The following is a 20,497-nucleotide window of genomic DNA, read 5'->3' as shown; positions in this document are numbered from 1 at the left end:
TGGTAGAATGTAGTCAAAATTAAGTCTTTACAGTTAGATTAGATTCTCCTCCAGTAAATAAATTCAAAAGTATCGTATCATTCGTTGTCAGGGGGCAGGCCAGTTTAAGAATATTTATGACCGGTTCCTGACAGCTCAAATTATGCTACTATTACAGAGCAGATAGCATGTTTTTTTTTCCTTTTGTCTGTGTATGTGGATGAGATGGATGCTGCTTTGGTAGCTATTGATTGCACATCTGCTTTGTGCGTCTAAGGTCTCAGCAGTGACCATTGGAAAGCAATAATTAAACATACTTGAATGTGGTATGTAATTTAAAGCTCTCCTGCCTTCTTTTCTACCCTTTTATTTCATCCTTTACAGTCTTCAGGATCAAAACACGTTTAGAAAGGTTGAAAGGCAACACTGTCAAAAAGAGAAAGCATAAAAGTAATCCACTGGAATATGTCTGTTGGAAACACAATCAGATCCTGAGATGAGCACAGTTGGTCAGAATATGATGCTAATTACACCAACATCATGATCCATTTGGTTTGATCCTTGTACAAGCTATTCTCTTAACAGTTGTACTCACTGATCCTTGTGGGACATTTCTCAAAACTGGGCTGATTTCCCAAAGTTTCATATTGAAAGTTAGGGAAATCTTACACAGAAACTACCTTTCCACCAGCAAGCTCTTACTTGATAGCATTAATAACCTTTAATGAATTTCAAAATAATTCATGTAAAGGAATTATTCTCTGAAATATTCTGTGTGATATCTTTCACAAATAATTAATTGAGATTCTCCATCCTCCCATCTGTTTTCAGTGGCACTTCACATTTTTGATAGAAGCAGATGATAGATTTTTCATTAGCACTGTGAGATACGATACTTCAAGCTTTTTATTAGGTTTTCAAGAAGTAAGTATGTTTCCTAGGCTGTAAGATTTTAACTGAGACACATTTTAGTGAAGTTTTACTGATTATTAAACCATATTTTAATAACTACAAATGAGTGCCCATAAGCCCAGATATAAATAAATATCTTGTCACCAAGATCCTTGAAGTTTCAATTACAGTGTTCCAGGTATCTGACTGCTTTTAGTCCAGTATGATATTTAGCTTGACTCTTTTAAACAGACTAAAATTTACAGCACTATTAAGTCCCTGTTGGACAGTCAGGATATAGATGTAAATAGCAATGCATCCTTGATTTGTCTCCTTATCCGCTTTTATTTTATGTGAACATTGAAACTGTATATTAAATTACTTGCACTGTTTAAACATAAGGCTCAAACAAAAATATGTTTTGTATGGAAGTTGCCATACAAAATAAAGCTGTCTTGTAGTCGCGTCCAAAAATTGTTGTGTCATTGCATCAAAAGAGGTCTTCTCATAGATTATTTTTGTTTTGCAGGAAGTGAGAGTAACAGTTTGTGAAAAATCTTTTTTTTTCATCACAGGAAACAAGTGCTTCTGACTCTATTGGTCTTTTTAGCTTATAATTATATAACTGTGGAAAGTAATCAATTACAAGACACAGCAATCTGGCCTTCAGTAGTAAAAGTAAAATAATAATTTTGTCTCAGAGGTTACCCAGTCCATCATTCCCTTCCTTTGAGGCATCTGTTCATCCTGAGCGTGATACAGTGCACTGCATAAAAGCACAAGTTCTCAAAGATACAAATATTGTTCCCCAGTAGTTGGGTCTAAATTCTGATGGAATTACACCTGGAAAATAAAGTACATTTTGAATCAAAATCTTTGATGGTTCTTGGTAACTGTGCTAAAATCAACCTACTTAGGATTAGATTAACACAGAATAAGAACTTTGGGTGCTTATAAATATGCACTTCCATAGTCTTTCATGTTGGATTATCCTATCTCTTCCCATTCAGTGTAATATCTCTTATGTTCAAGCTTTCCTTTTTTCTAGAATTGCCCAGCTCTTGCCCACACCATCACCTTATTTCTCAAGGTACTTAAACCAGGACTTAGCTTTGTGTCTAAAGATTTTGACTTGGCATAGTTAAGCACAATACTGAAAAAGGCTACATTCTTTTTGAATCATGGTCAGTTGTAAAAATGTGCTACTTTATCCTTCAAGCTCTCATGCTAGGATATTTTTAAAATAAACCAATGAAGTCAAGAAATACCTAATTTTATGGTGACAATTATTGTGCCTGCAGATGGTCTGTAAATTCTTTCTTTCTTCTGCTTCATTGTTGAGAACAGAGGGAAGTACCATATTAACTTCCATAAACCTTGATTTCTCATTGCAGCTTCTTCTTCTTATCGTATCTAATCATCTGAGCATTTTGACTAGCATGCTCCTGTTTCCATGCTATGCATTCCTTGTTTCAGATGAGAAATGTCTTTGCTTTATTATTTGTTGGACAGGATCTAGAGCTCTCATACAAACGCATCAATGATACAATTTCAGAAAAGTCAGAGGAATCAGGAATTTCTATCTGTGTTAACATCCAGTCTTGTATAAAGGACTAATTCATAAGAATATGATCCATTATATTAATTATAGTTTAATGAAAGTTGGATTGAGTGCTCTAAAGTAAAGTTCTCCTGTGGCTTGCTGTAGGTTTTATGTGATAGTGGACAAATTGCTTTAAGTCTCAGCATTTTATTTTTTTTGTTTTTGATAAAGGGATGATGAGAGAATTTTCTTCACCCCCGCTCCCCTCCCCCCCCACCCCCCCAAATCTTTGTTTTACTTGTTTTGAGTGTGACCTGTTAGCTGAGGAACATTCTTGCCTATGTGTGTTAGGTTTCATACCAGAAATGCTAGGAAATTATTTGGGCCCTACTGCTGCTACTGGTAATGGGAATGTGATGCCTTTTCCTTTAACAACCTGTATGCTTTCAGGAGATTTTGACTGAACTGTTTAACCAAGACAAGGATGCTTTCATGTAACCAGGAAGTTACAGACAACTCTTCTGTCCTTGTAGGTTTACTATTATTTTCTGTATCCTCAGTCCCTACCTGGCATAGTTTCTTCAGAGTTTATGCTGCCATAAATATCTGTAATAGTTGTTCAACATGCAGCAATCTAAGGATGGCATGAGGTATAGCAGAAAGAGGAATATCTACTACATCCATAGCACGAAGCTGGTGCTGCCATTCCATGGTGAGACTGAAGCAGATGTCCAATAGGGCAATCTTACAAAATGAAGGAAAGCAAGCATTTTCTGGAAACTGATGATATCCCACTTAGTTACATCATTTGATAGAGAAGTCACCTTCAGATTTATTTTACTTCGTAAGTCATCCTTACCCATCCTTATGGTCTACAGAGGCTTTGGAGTGACTGTGGAATCAAAGGAGGAAATAAGTCTTTTGAGTGTTGCTTTTGTGGTCATTTCTGTAATTACAGGTGCTCCTTCCCACCCCCTCCCCCCCCCCTCCCGAAGCAATTAGAGGTGCAAACAATTATTAAATTTAAATGAATTTCAAAGGTCATTAGGCAATGAAATGTTAATGCTACCTCAGTACATTTGGAAAATAAAAAGGGAGTAATCAGGATGTTTCATTGCGAACATTTCTGTGTCAGTATTGTGCTATTTCTTTTACTGTTTTTTTCCCTACAGGGACCATTAAAAAATTCAAATCTCGATGTCTATAAATTGTACAGTCTCACTAGTTGTCTACATTTATAATTAAAAGCTAATGTAATATGCAACAATTCTGACATCATAGGAAAATCATGGAAATCATCATTAAAAATGGTTGAACCATTACCTTTATTTTACTGTAACCTGAGGAAGCTTTTCAGAGAGCTATAAGGCTTAACAGGAAAGTAAAAAGAACAACTGAGTAATTGACAGGATCTGTTTAATCCCATTTATCAGTGATTTTGATTTTGCCAGGACAATAGTTATGGTCTGTATTGTCATGTAAGAAAGAATTTTCAACATACACTGTACATTGTCCCGTCTTTACATGTTATTGAGCATAAGAACAGACCTTTGGATATGTTTGCCTTGCTCTCCATTTTATTATTTTAACAGAGAGTCATTTGTTTTTATAGATAATTTTGTTAAAGGTTAAGAGAAGAGAAGTGGAAATGTTTCGCTCTGCCCACTGTAGTTTGGAAAATAGATTTAGTCCATTAGAAGGAGCACCTTCAAGCAGAGGCAGGGCACCTTATGCCAAGGCACAGGATGTTTGACTGTAGTACAGGGGAAAACACATGGAGGGGCCTGGTTAGCAGTGTGCAAGACCCAGCACATCCAAACTGCTCCTGCTGGCCATGCGGCTTCTCCTCTGTGAATCAGTGAGTCCCACTTGCCAGTTTATATGGGGATTTTGTTTTTGAAAATTCCAGTTGATGTCAAATTTTATGCTTCTTAACAAAAAAAAAAAAAAAAAAAAAAAAAAAAAAAAAAAAAAAGGGTAAGAGACCTGTTGTAAATCCATCAGTGTACAGGTAAAGCCACTTGAGGGTCTGCACACTCAGGCTTGCCCTTCTGTGAGGGATAGGACCTTTCACAATCTTTCTCCCTAATCTCTACTCCTCAGCTCTTCTAAAAGCAGCAAAAACTTGTGAGCCTCACCCCAGATATTCCCACAATGAAGCCAGTCTTTCCCTCTCACTCTCATACTGGGGTTTCTGATCCTATTTCCTCAACCAGCTGAGAACAGCAGCCCCTGCAGTGCAATAGCCTTGCACAGCTTGTCCTCCCTGGCAGAGATTTGGCACTGATGGCAGCCAGCTGTGCCTCCATAGTGGGAATTTCTACTGTGCAAGCCCTTAGCATGTCACCCCTTTTCCTCTGCATGCCATTTGCCTTGTCTAGGTACAGCCTTGGTGACCAGCCAGCTCCCTGCCTATTGCTTTTAAAGCCTGCTCAGCTCATTCTAACACATTCACTAACTCATTCCTCCAGTGGCCCCACAACGGTGTAAACCTGAATCCTCTGGATAAACCACCCCCATGATCATACTCCTGGAAACCACTGGAAAGGGCTATCGACAGCAAAGGTGGAATAAAGGTACGACTGAGCATGAGCATGTTAAACAAGTATAGATAGAAGAGCATCCAGCCATGACTGAGTGGGTGCTCTCTGCTACTTCCAGCCAATGGAATTAACCAGCTAAATGGATTTGAGAGATTCATCCCTTGTCCTGCAGGCTCCATCCTTCCTGGCAAGCATCTTGAGCCAAATGACATTTGCATCATAGTATTCAGTCTCTTTGATGGAAAGCTCTGATCTGGGTCTGGTTTCTGTGGCCCAGCATGAGGCTGGACAGGTTCTCACACGGGATCACCTGGGCTGTTTGCCTGCTTTCAGGGAGAACCAAACACACTTCTGATCTCCACGTGAGTTTGTCTCAGCCACTGCCATTGCTTCATTACCTGCAATACCTGTAGATAACCTGCTGCCTGGCTGACTGGCCTTGTGTTAGAAAGCTTTTCTCCACAAGTGCATACTAAGACTTGTCTTCTGCATGATGAACATGGAGAACAATTAGCTATCATCCTTTTCTCATAACAAACTTTTACATATTTTAAATATGTTATCATGTCTTCCCTTAGTCTTCACTCTTTCTAGACTAAACAATCTATTTCTTTCAACCTTCCATTCTTCTACATCTGTTATCAATTTTTTGTGACTTTTACCTGGACTCCCTCCAACTGTCTCTTTCCTTCAACAGCCCAATAGGCAAGAGCTGGATATAGTCATGCAGTCAGGGCCTTGCCACTGCTGGTAGGAGAAAAATAATTACTTGATTTACTTACAGTATTACTCTGACTATATATCAGGCTCCCTTTTTCTCCAAGTTGATAATGTCCTGACTTAGGGTTTGCTTATAGACCACTGTAACTCCCTTTGGATCTTTCTATGGTAATTTGCTCTTATCATTGTGGATCTAATGCATTAATTTCAGAACATTTATCCAAATTACTGCAATTATAGTGAGTTCTAATCCAATCGTGTAAATGCTTGCAACCTCACCCAGTTTAATATATCATATCAGATGTTACAAATCTCCTTTATCACCAAAGTGCGAGATTATCAAATATACAAGGCATCAGATTTACAACTAGCTTGTTTTGAGAAACCTCATGGAAGACCTTTTTATGATTGATAACAAGCAGAAGATATGTAGTAGGATGGTGTCAGACTTTTCTCTGCCTGTCACTGTCACAATGTATGATGACCTGAGATCACTTACATTTCAGCCACCAAAGGCAATGCTCAGGTGCTAAATCGATCTCTGCTGAGTTGCAAGTGGTGGCAGCAGTATTCTCAGTGGCAAAGTTTATTTTGCACTAGCAAGGTTGTTCAATGCTGCATTTCTTTTTCTAACACTTTTGCAGGATTTTTCTTATGTTTATCTATCTTTCTTTTCCCTGCATGTTTGCATGGTGAATTCTATGCAGTTCTCCCAGCATGTGTACTTACTGATACGTTTCAAATTACTCCTTTGGGGCTCAAAGGTAATTAATTATCTCCTGGAATACCATACTGCTCACTTACTGTGCACTGGGTTAATTTGCTGCTGTGCTCTAGTGCTGCCCTTCTGTAAACCTAGTCCTCTCTTTTGAATTCTTTCCCCCTCTGGATTGCCTTTGCCTGAGGGTGTCCTTGATTAGTCTCTGAAGCTGGCTGTGGCTGCATTCCCTGTACTTCTCTAGCATTGGTCTGCTCATTCCTTCCTAGGAATGACGAAATTTCTCATTTTATAATCACTTTGGTTTGATTTCCTTTTCATGACTAAATTCTAAAAAGTTCTACAAAACTAAAGTTAAAACTAGAATACCCTCCCTTGTCTTTTATGGCCTGCCAAATTACTTCTTCAGCAAATACTTGAGTATCTTTTTCTCCAGGAGAAATAAAAGAGGTGTTTAATACCAAACTTGGTCCATATTCTATTTTTGAAAGTCTTCTGAGTTTTTGTATGCTTCCATGGAGGAGTTCTTTCATCCAGGAAGCAAACAGAAGACTGTTTCAAAGGTTGTCTTCACTTCTTGAAGTAACCAAGGGAATATTTTTATGACCTACAATCTAATCCTTTCTGCAAAGCAATTGCAGCTGAACAGCACAGCCTGACCTCAGAAGCCGAACATTGTTTTAAAACATATTCTGCAGCTTTTTAAAATACATCTGGAAGATACTTCCTGAAGAAACTATAGGGGATTCTGTGCCTCATCACTGTAATGGCAACCACAAAGCAATGAGATAGAACCAGCTGTTGTATCATAGATAGATACAGATACAGATATATAGATATAGATATATATCTCACACTACCCTTGGGACAAGTTGTCAACGTGCAGCATAATACATATAAATCTCTCCTGAACCATGACCAAAGCAGAGCTAAGACTGGCAGGAACTTCTACAACCTAAATAAATATTAAAAATGAGATGAACAAGATAAATCTTATATTGATACAACACCCGATGAGAGCATTGGTCTCAGAGTGAAGACTTCATTGTTATTCTGTCTCTTATAGGGCAGATTGAAACCCTACATCTGCAGCCTTTTTTCCTTCAGGGAAGGATCTCTGTCGTTCAGCTATTTGAGCATGTTTCTTTTTTTTTCTTCTTCTTCTTTCTTTTTTCTTTTTTTTTCTTTTTTTTTTTTTTTAATATTCTGTAATAGTTATTTCAGACCTCTGCAAATAGATGACAAATGGCCACATTTTAGTTAAACCAGAATGTTCTTTAAAACTATTTCTTACCCTGCTTTTAGTGCTATTTTAGTAGCTCTGTGGGTAACAACAGCATATTTCTTTCTGTGGAGGTTCCAAATACTAGAAGTCCTTTAGTGGAATGATTCTGAGTTCAGTTTGTATCCATACAGATAGGTTATATATCATGGGTGTTATATAATACCTGTAATTTAAGACTCCACAATGAAAACAAAACATTTATTATATTCTGAGGCATTTCCAGGGAGTGAATAACTATGATTAACTGAATAGGCCATTAGCTACCACTATTACTGCTCAAATACAGCTGAAATAGCATTTATTTAGTGGTAAAAAAATATTTGGCAGCACTGCACTTGCAAAAAAACCCAAAAAAACCCCAAAACTTTACAGTTGGAAAGTCCTCTACATTCCTAGGAATCTCCAAAGAAATGGTATTTAAAGGCACCAGACTCAATTTTCCTGAGCTGTAACTGTACAAGAAATATACTGAGTATATAATTTAGGTGAATATTGCATTTTAACAATCTTATACCAACATATGTAAGAATTTGATAACCGAAGTAGCTGTGGGCATGAAGTTTTCTATGGATTAATTAAGCCTTCTCACTCAATTATGATCATTTTATTGTACATATTTACTTCTGGTCAGATGCATTTGTTCTCTGCAGTACATACCTTTTCCCAAGTATTTGGATCACTGAGGAAATATGTTCTGCAATTAGAGAAAAAAAAATACACCTGTTCATTTTAGCAGAATTACTAATGAAATAATGAAAGCAAGATTTTTCTGTTAGTGGTATGAGCCAAAGAACCCAACCTAACCAGATACTAAGTTACTTAAAATATTTTACTTATTTTTTTTTTTTAATGCTGTCTTGGTATTGAAATAGATTGGGTTTTTTTCGTATATCTTAAAAAACTTCTATTGCAATACCTTCTATTGTAATGCCTACTGAAAGCTTTGCTTACAGTAAAGGAATTTTCCTTGTGGTGAACTTTTGTTCAAAACAGGAAACAGAATATTTCTTCAAGGTAGCATTAAGGATCCTCAGATTACTTTTTAATTTAATATTCTTGGCAGTTGAATCTGTTTGGAAGCAAACTATCCTCTGAAGTTTCTCTATCTTCTCTGTCTCAAACAATTTGCTAGTGTATCTCATGATTTCCATAATGTCAAATCTCTTCAGAAATGCTGGTGGTAGTGACAGTAAGAAGATATTACAGTAATTTGCAAGAATATTTCTGGTTTAAGCTCTTTGGTGAACAGGAATCATATTCATTTGGCTGTGTTGCTTTCTGGAGATCTTTGGCATCCGAAGCAGGCTGCCCCAGCTGACTGATTCTGATGGATAATTTTCTGTGGATTGAGTGGTCTGTGGTGGAGCTGAGGAGCAGAGTCTAGCTCTATGATTGTTGTTTTTTAGAAAAAAATACTGTCTTTTCACAACTGAAGTTGAATTTTGTTTTCCCCATTTCTCAGAAAAAATAGTGTCTATTGACAATTGTACATTTGAATAAACAAAACATTTTGAAGGGCCTAATATTGAATGCCTAATAACTCTGGAACATCACAAGATTTCAGAAGTGGACATGTGCAAAAGAGATCATTTTAAAAGCAGAGGTATCAAGAGAATGCAACTACCTCTGTTTAAAAACAGATCAGTCTTTGTCAGACCTAATGGAGAATAATGGTGATGGAGATGTTTCTTGATATGGAGAGTTCAGAAACAAAAGATGGAATCAAGAGCTGGTAATATAATAAGTTTTTCCTGATTGTGATAATTATTTACACAGAGCTAGTCCCATTATTTTTTTAAGAGGCACATTACTTTTTTTTTTTTTAAGAGACAGATTTAACCACACCAAAAAGTCTAAAATGTAATATGAGAGAAAGTTAAAAAAAAAAAAAATCTGTTTAGCAGTTCATCCAGTTACCCTGCCAGGATGGAGTTAGTAGTAAGTCATGGGGAGATCACAGCAGCCTGTGGTCTTGAACAGGTGAAGAGCCTTGACAATGCTCTGGAGCCCTGTCCCGTAATGATTATGAGGTGTTTTTTATATGTTGTGGCATTTGATTGGAGTAACTGAAACGAATGAGCAGTAACACCAATATAGATTGAGTCAATGTTTTTAGAATTTGCAGAGAGGCAGCTGACAAGAAAATGGAGTTAATGATCTGAAACAAAATGACCTACAGGAAGATTATCTTCTTATTATTTAATACTGGAGTGATCTACCATCAATACAGAGACATTTATAGAATCACCAGAGTATGGAAGTAAGAGGCATTCTGTTTACATAATTTATAAATTTTAATTAAGTTGCCAAAATATTTTTAGTTCCAGGCCCAACAAGACAGAATCAGACTGGAATTACTTTCTGATCAATAGCAGCTGAGGTCACCAGAGAAACCACAAGTTATGACAAATCCTAACTTGGACCTAAAATAAGATTATTGTAGTCATTAGTTAAAGCTAAATATAAATATGTAATATTGGATTTAAATGTAGACTGATATTTTCAAATAATTTTTAGGATCTTTAAGAGAAGCTTCATGTTATATGGTTCACCTTTCCTGGCTATTCATGCATTTCTAATTCACCAGGGGCATAATTCCTGCACTGCAGCAATTGGAAACAGTATTTCCACTGCAGAGTGAGAACTGTGAAGGGTATGTGCAGAAGCAGGCTAAAGGTCTCCAGTACATGGCTAAGACCAGGCAGAAGACACAAGTGTTAGCAGAGTGCACAGAGGAAACACATCCATTCTGCAGATCAACAAAACCCTAGCAGGCAACTGCAAATGGGTGGGTGCCTTTCATCCAAAGGAGATGCTGCAAGATGGGGTAAAATTTAGTAGTACAAATGGTGAATTTGAGCATTCAATGAAGTAAATAAAGTTTCTACGATTACTTTTTGGAGACAGCAAAACAAGGGAGAATAAAAAAGTAGGTTTATTAGTTGTGAGATATTTCTGAGCCATTGGCGCAGTTGTGTTAAAAAAAGGGGGGGGAAATGCTATCTTAGGACATACCAAGCAAGGTAACTCCAGCAGAGAAAGTGAAGTTATCAGTGTCTTAATCATAGAATCACTTAGGTTGGAAAAAGACCTTTAAGTTCATCAAGTCCAACCATTAACCCTGCACTGCCAAGTCCACCACTAATCCACATCCCTAAGGAGCCGTTCTATGTATCTTTTAAATACCTCCAGGGATGAGGACTCAACCACTTCACTGGGAAGCTTGTTCCAGTGCTTGACAACCCTTTTCATAAAGAAAATTTTCCTAAAACCTAATCTAAACCTTCCATGGTATAACTTGAGGCCATTTCCTTTTGTCCTGTTTCTTTTTAACTCGGGAGCAGAGAGTCATGCCACCTGGCTACAACCTCCTTTCAAGGAGTTGAAGAGAGTGATGAGTTTCCCCTGGGCCTCCTTTTCTCCAGGCTAAACAACCCCAGCTCCCTCAGTCATTCCTCACAGGACTTGTGCTCCAGAACCTTTACTTTCTCTGCTGGACAGTCCAGCACCTCAGTGTATTTCTTATATTGAGGGACCCAAAACTGATCACAGCACTCGAGGTGTGGCCTCACCAGTGCCGAGTACAGGGGGACAATCCCTGCCCTGCTCCTGCTGGACACACTATTGCTGATCCAGACCAGGATGCCATCGGCCTTCTTGGCCACCTGGGCACAGCTGGCTCATGTTCAGCTGCTGTCACCAGCCCTCCCAGGTCCTTTTCTGCCTGGGCACTTCCCAGCTACTGTTCCCCAGCCTGCAGCCATGCATGGGACTGTTGTGACCCAAGTGCAAGACCAAGCTTTGTTGAACCCTAAACCACTGGCCTCAGCCCACTGGTCCAGCCTGTCCAGATCCCTCTGCAGAGCCTTCCTGCCCTCCAGCAGATGAACATTCCCACCAAGCCTGGTGTCATGTACAAACTAAGGATACGCTTTATGCTCTCCTCCAGAACATCAATAAAGATGTTTAACAGGACTGGTTCCAACACTGAGTCCTGGGGAATCCCAGGACTTGTGACCAGCCACCAGCTGGGTGAACTCCATTCACCACCACTCTGGGCCCAGCCATCCAACACAGTGATTGGTGCAGAAGCTCCTGTCCAAGCCAGGAGCAGCTAGTTTCTCTAGGAGAATGCTGTGGGAAACGATGTCAAAGTCCAGGTGGACAACAAGCACAGATTTTTTCCTCATCTACTGAGCAGGGCATCTTGCCATGGAAGGAGACCAAATTGGTCAAGCAAGGCCTGCCTTTTACAAAGCCACAGTGTCTGGGTCTAATCCTCTGGTTGTCCTGTACGTGCCATATGGCATGTACAGGCACTCAAGATAACCTGGCCCATGACCTGTCCTGGGACCGAGGTTAGGCTGACAAGGCTTTAGGTCCCTGGATTCTCCTTTCAATTCGTCCTGTAGATGGGTGTCACATTTGCCAACTTCCAGCCATCTGGGACCTCACTGGTAAACCAGGACTGGTGATAAACAATGAAGAGTGACTTGATGAGCACTTCTGTCAGCACTTTCAGTATCCTTGAATGGATCCCATCCAACCCATAGACTTGGGTCTGTCTAGGGGGTGCAGCAGGTCACTAACAATTTCCCCTTGGATTATAGGGGCTTCATTCTGCTCCCTGTCCCTATCTTGCAGCTCAGGAGTCTGGGTACCATGAGAACCACTGGTCTTTCTATTAAAGATTGATGCAAAGACATTAAGTACCTCAGCCTTTTCCTCATACTGTGTGGCTATATTTCACCCCACATCCAGTAAAGGATGGAGTTTCTCCTTGAGAAGCATTTTTATTGTCTTTTATAGCTGTAGCCAGATTAAGTTCTAGTTGGGTTTGGGCCTTTCTAAATTTCTGTCTGCATAACCTCACAGGATCCCTGTAGTGATCTGGAGTTCTCTGCCCCTTCTTCTAAGGATTATAAACTTTTCATTTTCTCCTGAATGCCACCCAAAGGTCTCTGTTCTTTCCTGACAGCTTATCTTTTGACATGTGGGGATGGCCTGCTCCTGCGCCTTTAAGATGGTTTTTTTGGAAGACTGTCCAGCCTTCCCAGATTCCTTTGCCCTTCATGACTGCCTTCGAAGGGACTCTGTCAACCAGTCTCCTAAACAGAACTTTGTAAGATAAAGTCTCATCTGCTTTGAGTTCCAGTAAGATTAAACCAAAAAGTGGAAGACACTGAAAGGCAAGTTAGGGAACGAACAGGAAAGCTAAGAGGCAAGAGGATGCTAACAGATATTGACTTAACCTTATAAAAGGAATTTTGGGAAAGAGATTATGAACACAGTCTCTCTAATCACCTCCTAGAAGTGCACACCCAAGAAAAGAGAAAATATCCTTATTGTAAACACAGACCTCAGGGTTATAAATTGATCATGAAAATGCAGGCTTCAAATTTGGAAAAAAAATATTCTAGTCATCAGAGCAATGGACTTTGGAACAGTAAGCAAAAAGATGTTAAAAGAAATAGGATAGAGCTTGGCCAATTAATGCACTTAATGGGAGAGGCCTGCGTGCTAAGACCTTTCTATCCCCTGTTCCCCAACTTTGTGCACCCCTCCTATTCCACATAGTAAAGGGCTATGGACTGTTTTACGTGCTTCAGAATTTGCTGTCAGGAACCAGATGATCATAGGTATTCAGTAAAAAATTAAGAGACTTCAGTAGTGAGAGAGAAGAAAAATCCTGGGGGGTTGGGTTGTCTGAGGATTGCCACAAGCAATGTGTGTTACGGCCCTGAAAAACACCTGAAGAGGTGTAAGAGCTTCCAGCCCATTTCAGGATAAGGTTACTGATTTGGGCTTCAGCTCACTTCCTCCATGCTGCTGGAAGCCCAGCCAGAAATTACTGCTTTGAGACAGTACAGAGAGCTGGTATGTTCTGCTGGCAGACAATTTATTAGCCAGTTCCAGCTGATATTCAGTGATTGTGCAATGGCTTTATCTTTGCTTTGTCCCAGTGTGCCCATTTATAGGAACACACTAGCCCCACAACTGGGAGGCAGCGACATCCAACCTGGCTCGGGGGTGACAGAGGCGCTGGTGCTGAGCGCTCCCCTCCCAGTGGCTCAGCCAGGGCAAAACAGCACTTTGGGACAAATCTTGTTCTCTGGGACCCTGGCGGCAAACACCTCCCTGAATCAGTCACAGGCACCTGCGGGCTGACCCAGCTCCTGCAAGCTGCAGAGGTCCAGGTTATTTTCAGGCTTCTCCTGCAGGACCGGTGCAGCACGGCAGCAGTGACACTGTGGGCTGTTGTGGGGATGCTCTCGCCGTGCCTGCCGGCTCTCGGCACCACCCCACCCACCCCGAGCTTGTCCTCACAGCTTCACAGCTTCAGCGCACACCAAAAGGGCTCGCTTGAGCTGCCCCTGCTGTGTTTATGGATGCGCCTTGCCTTGAAGCAAACCAGAAGCGTTCCCGCAGCCGAGCTCAGCTGCGGAGAGATTAAGGCTGTTCTTCATTAACACCTTGAAGTGTCGTTTGCAGTTTCCAGCTCACACCGTCTGCTATTCCGTAGCCACACCAATGAGTACTGTTTGCCTTGAATGTGGATGAAGTGTTCTAGCAACTATGTCAAGAGCTGGCTCATGATCAAGTTTCAGTCATGTAAATGTGTAGGCATACCCCCAAACAAACTTAAATCTTTCTCTCCATCGTGGCAAGGCAGAGCAGGAGAACTGCGTCAGCCAGCAAAGCTGGAAGACAGTATATTCGGATGTTTCTTCTCATGCAAATGCCAAATATTCAAAAATTGTGCCTTCCAAGATTATGAGACTGACTTTAAAATACTATAATCTTAAAATAAAGGCTATAGAAACCCCTTTTATCTTCTACTTTTCTCAGATTCTTCTGAGCCCACCACCACCTAAAAATCACATTTTTCACCTTTTCACCTACAAGCATAGAAAAACGAACTAAAATATGAAAACTCCTATTCATGCATGAACAATTCTCTTCAGAAGGAGAAGCTTTACAGAAAAACATCACATCATGGAGCTCACGAGAACTCTTCGGAGCTGATAACACTGGATTTGATAAGGCCAGGGATTGAATTGGCCAAAATTTGCACAGCTGTAAAAATGATATAGTTCAGATTAGAGAATTCTTGCAGACAGAAGATACATATGGAGTGAAAAACACCAGGTATAGATTACCTGAAAGGAAGGGAAGAAAGTTAAAAGGTTAGAGGGTGCTACAGTTGTTGCCTTGTGCAGTGCAGTACAAGCATTTCCAGTCGCACACCAGGGAAACTGCTTCAAGGCTGTGAGATTCTGCCTTCAGCCCAGAACTCACCCACTCCCATAATGCCAGCCACTTGATGCCAGCCGGTATTTTGGAGGACTGGCAACTGGATTATCACTTGGTACCCTAATCAGGTCTTGCCTACAGAATGCAGTGTGCCACTGTACTGTTCACTTCTAACTAATATCACATACACCACCATATTCAGTGCAGAAAAGCTTTGAAAGTTCTTCAGATTTTTAAATCACGTTACATGGGATTTTTTTCTAATGGTTTTAAATTATTTTAAATTATACACTGCTTATGTTTAAAGTATACACTACTTTTTAAAAACAGTTTCATGTGATTGTTAAACTACCAGATTCTTGTTAATTATAAAATACACTTCTAAATTAATTCTCTAGAAATTTAGAGACTTGTAATCCATTGTAATTAAGTATAGTTTAAATTTAGCACATTGTAACTTCTTTTTAGCCTTATATCCCCAATAACTTTATGATATCAAGACATAGATATATTCTAATACTTAATACTTGCCTTTTAATTTTTTTAAATGAAGTATAAGAATCTTCTTGTATACAGATACAGAAATAACATAGCAGTTCAAATATTGAACATTACTGCATATTTTCCCCCCAAGACTCCTTAGGTTGAGTCATAGAAAACACCCTCATAATTTTCAAATTTCCTACTGCCTCTTCATGTATGACAGCACAATAAATATAAAGCATCATATGGTGTTCCAAGTGTTATTGTTATCTTGATGGAGGCTTCTCTAACATCAGGGACAAGGGCTTCATAATTTAATTCAGGTATTGCAATGATCAGCATTCCCATAGTGTAAAGCTTAAGACATCAAGGAACAAACAGATTGAGGTATATCATTATCAGTAATCTAGTCTTTACCCACAAACTTTCACTGAAATTTAAAGTCAGTTAAATTATGTAGGTTTTAGCTGCTTGCTAAAATGAGGAAGTTTTGCACTTTCTATTAATCTCTATTTGATAACTGCAGCCTTAATTACACTGAGTGTTACTAATTTTCCCCATCAGCCAACACATGAACGTTGCACTCTTTAAATACAGCCTCCTGTTTCTCCCTTTGAAAAGAAGGCGTGGGACTCCTCTCACTTTATTCTTGCAGTGCATTTACACTGCAAAGCTGACTGCTCTGTCTCTGTAGCATAGAGTGCAAGTCGACACCCACATACCTCTCATGGCTGCTCCTGCCACTTGGTTAGGCACTTAGGCAAGCATGGCACAAATTCTCCTGCCATCACTGACTGGCTGCAGATAACTCTGGTTGGATACTGACATTTATCACAGGTTTGCTTGCCATGGATTACAAGGAGAACAATGATGATCTTTTAAGACCGGAGTCACTGTGACACATCTTTCTATGTCAACAAGGGATCAGCTTTTCTGGTCCTGAGCAAGCTGCTGCACGGACTTTCAGTTATGCTTCTGACTGAATAGTTTGTCTCTCTTTCCCTGTCACTGTTAGCAAAATCTTGACTCAGAAATCCTAGCCCTTTTGACAAAAAGAAAAAAGAAATTTTGATACCTGTATGTCTAAAATTCTTGATAAAATCTACTAAATCTCTATAATTTATAATCCCTAGAGCTGTTCTCAGTAAGGGGCAGACATCTGCTTTGTCTCAGCTTCAGGACTTTTGACTTCCTGTAAAAAGTAGGTTTTCTGTGGGATTTCCCCTCTGCCTTGGCAGTCAGACAGGAAGCTGTACATCATGAGCAGTCAGGCTGGCTCACCTGTCCTATTTCCTTCTTTTCCACTGGAGAAAGCTGGGAGTATTTGTGTGTACTCTTTATGTTGCTGTCTCTCTGTCATCATGTATATTTCAGAGGAAGTCAGTCTCATTTTTCTTTCACTGGAAATCCAGTGGGATATACCCCTAAATATCAAATCAATTTTTTTGTTAATTGAAGGTGGCCTTTGTGTTGTATTTCAGCTTCTGCTGGCCTCCAGCTCCTCCAGCCCAGAAGGAACTGGGGACTCTGTTTCCACCTTGGGAGCAAGTTGTTTTACTCTTCTGAGTAGCACAGGTGGCACGAACAAAATATATCATAGAGTGAAAAGTAGAAAAGGTCTGCTAATAGTCCAAATTAGGTTAAGAAGAGTGACCTGTGCCTCCTGTATTTGTGGAATTGGCTTGTATCTACATTAAGATTAACATAAATGGTAACCTTTTCTTTGCAAAGCTCAATATGACAGGTCCTGTTGGTCTTAGCAGTCTTGTTCAGTATGTTTCTGATCAAGGTATTTTTTGCAAGATAAGCAGTAAACAATAATTTTGTGGTCTAGAGTTTTGTGAAGTTGTGCAATTGATTTGTTTCTAAACTGTAGGGGTATGTGTTTGATGTTTTTTCAGTGGAACATTTCATTGAACAAAACTCAATTTTAAAAGGCTGTGAAACAATTCCATTAGTCTAAATTAAATAATATTTCAGTAAAGCATGTACTTCATAAAAATAGCCATATAGATGTAAAATCAATTGTTAGCAAGACTGTGTTATCACTTGAAATCTTCTGTCCATAATGGTTCTATTTTCAAAGTCTATATAATTCTTCTTAAAATATATTTGCTAGTACTAGCAGCTTTATTTGAAAAAGACTGTATGGCAAAATATTTCAGTTGTTACTATTCTTGTGTGCTAGGGAAAATGGGCTAGAATAAATTATTGTTATGTGAGTGCATTTGGAAACCATATACAGAGAGTAGTTCTTAATGATACACCATTTAGTAGGGTCCTTCAAGTGTTTTTTCCTTGTTCCAGTAATATTCAGTATTCTCACTCATGGCTAGGATGAAAGGTTAGAATGTACACTTAATAAATTCATAAAGCAAAATATGTATTTTGGAAGCAAAGCTGTGGAAAACAACAAAGTAAAGATGAAGTATGCTGATGTTTAGAAATAGGTTAGACAAACAGCAGGTATCTTATTGGTCAGGGCTGAGCAAAGAGATGTCTCACATCACCTGCTATCTCTATTCATTTAGTGATTTCTATTTGTGTGATAATTACAAGAACAGTAATTATAAATAAAAGAAGTATTTTGTGTAGCTCCAGAAAATTGCAGGGTATGTAACCAAAAACTTAGCATTGGTTCTGGAATTTATTGCATGGCTTTTGTATTTACCTTAGATTGAAGCAATTATACTTCTTATCATTTTGCCCATGTCAGTACTGATTAAAAATTAGTAGGGTCTGATGGCTTTGTGAATGTTCTTTGTGAAATAAATATGTGAACATAGTCAGATATCTGTGGTAGGATGTAACACATTCGTACTCATAAGAAATTTTGGTCTTCAACATACTCATAGTCCATGGAAAAAAGATGGACACCTTGAGGTTACCTAGGGAGTGAGGTAATCACCCTCCACAGGTACCTCTGCCTCTCCTTCTATATATTCTGCAGCAGATATATATTGGAGGTGTATTCTTACTCTTTCCTATCTTAGTCTGTGATACTAAAAGTCTGATTTTCTTTGGGCTTTACTGAGGGCTATCTGGAAAAATCATAATTGAAAGAAAATCAGAATAGATAACATAGAGGCCTGTTTTGACCCTTGATTCCATGAAGGCCATTTAATGAAGGTTTATGAAGGTTTTATACTTGCTATCAATACATAATGGACATGACCAATATGTGTTAGAGATAGTTCTACACTTATTAACCTGTTGAAGTCATTGTTTGTTAATCCTCTAGATTGTTTACTCTGTGTCTTGTGTACAGTGTGTGAGAGAGACAATACAGAGTTTTAATCCAGCAAATCTGATATACAAAGTTAATTTTTACAGGGATACTATTATATTGACATTTTTTAAGTACTAAGCTACTGGACATTTATTTTTTTAAATAATGGAATGTTTAATCCTGGATAATGTTTTAGGAACCATATAGTATAAGGCCTTTCTCCCTCATAAGCATTGCGTGGCTAACAGAAAGACTGTAAAATTTATCCCAAATCTTTTCTCAATGAAGCATTTGCTATTGCATGGCTAAAAAAAAAAAATAAAATAAGAAAGTCTCATTTATAGGACTTTTTAAAAATTGGAATTAAACTCTAGCAAACAGTGATGACTAGTTATTATTGTTCCTTTTGTCAACAGGCAAGATGAAGGAAGTTCTGGCAGCTTACCATGTCCCGGGCCCTGCAGAGCTAAGTGAGAAGTGCGCCCACGTTCTAGCACGCATCACATCCCATCGGCCTTGGGTCTGGAGTGCCAGAAGGATCCCAGCGCTGCGCTCGGACACGGCTCTGAGCACCTCAGTACCCCGCTTTTGACAGAACCCAGGGATGGCAATATTACACACCAGTATTACCTGTCTGGGGCAGGTTTAATTTTATAAATTAAAACAATAAACTCTATGAGTTTCTAGACCATATTTGTGCTGTTGAGGATGATCTGCTCAGATGAACAGTTTTGCATCCATTGAAGAGACAGGTTCTTCTGCTGGACCAGAAGATGACAGTGGACTGTATATTGTAATTAATATCATTTGTAGCATCTCCTAGTGCAAATAATTGAAGAACAGATTGCAAGAAAATCCTGTAGGGAATAAGACATGCTATGTTTCGATCTGCAGATTTTTTAAAAAGTTCTGTTTTTTTAAAGATAACCACTTTTAGATAACACTATGTGTGCAGTCTATGTGCGGCTCTTCACTGTGGCTATCTGTATTCCAGAGATGATGAATTCCTTGTAAAACACCTCAACCTTTTAAAATTTGTGATTAATCCTTAAATTATGAGATTATAATGAGAAACTAGAAGGGAAAACTTCTAGGGCTTTTATTTGACTGAATGTCTCCAATTACTTCCTGTTAAAGTCCTAAAAGTAGAAGGAAAAGGCAGGAAGTAGGAATTAAATACAAAACCCCCCAAGTTGCATCTCTTTTTTTGGCATATGCACCTATCTAAATATGTGTTTGATCAAATATCCAAGGAGAGAGAAACAGCTAAAAGTTAGCCGAGCCATCACAAAAGGTCTGTGTTTTTGGGCAGTATTTGCTAATTTTGTCTCTTGAATAGCTATAGAAAAGAAGGAATATGTATATGCCCCACCATATGTGAAAATGACATCCTTGCCATTCCTTTATTTATTTTTGCTCTTTCAAAAATTAAAGTGTCAGTTATTTGGAATGCTGTAGTCTGTGGTCTCTTTACGTTTGTTTAGTGAGAGCTTTCAGCAAAATCATTCCCATTACAGTGTAACTGCATGGTGACCACAGCTTTGGGCCTGTATAATAAAGATCTAAATTCAAAATTTTTTCTCATCATTTTCTCTATTTTTATATTGTATCTGCAAATCTTTAATTGGAGTCCTGCTCATTGCTGTGCTTAGAAGATTTGGCAAAATTTTTAGGAAGGAAGGTATTTGTATGGTTGAACCTTGATTTCCTTTGTGTTATTATTTACAAGAGATTAGAGGGCAAATGCAAAATGTTAACAAATCAAAAGAGATGCTTGAATTCAATTTGCACATGAAACCCCAGGACAATAAGGAGATCAGACTCTTTGCATCCCAGATTTAAAGCCATGCTG

At 38.8% G+C, this 20,497-nt stretch overlaps 1 protein-coding gene across 1 annotated transcript in view; it reads left to right on the top strand.

Moving 5' to 3' along the window:
• Window positions 1-20,172, top strand: part of SCAF8 (SR-related CTD associated factor 8) — an 87,958-nt gene extending 67,786 nt beyond the window's left edge. Inside the window, exon 21 of the mRNA XM_083857998.1 lies at window positions 19,062-20,172. The gene's annotated coding sequence lies outside the window, so the exon portion shown is untranslated. The remainder of the gene's footprint in view (window positions 1-19,061) is intronic.
• Window positions 20,173-20,497: the final 325 nt, after the last annotated feature.

The sequence above is a fragment of the Zosterops lateralis genome (assembly GCF_965231275.1).
Source record: "Zosterops lateralis genome assembly, chromosome: 3".
NCBI classification, from domain to species: Eukaryota; Metazoa; Chordata; class Aves; order Passeriformes; family Zosteropidae; genus Zosterops; species Zosterops lateralis.
The sequence above is the reverse complement of the archived record's forward strand: the minus strand, read 5'-3'. Positions and strand labels throughout refer to the sequence as shown.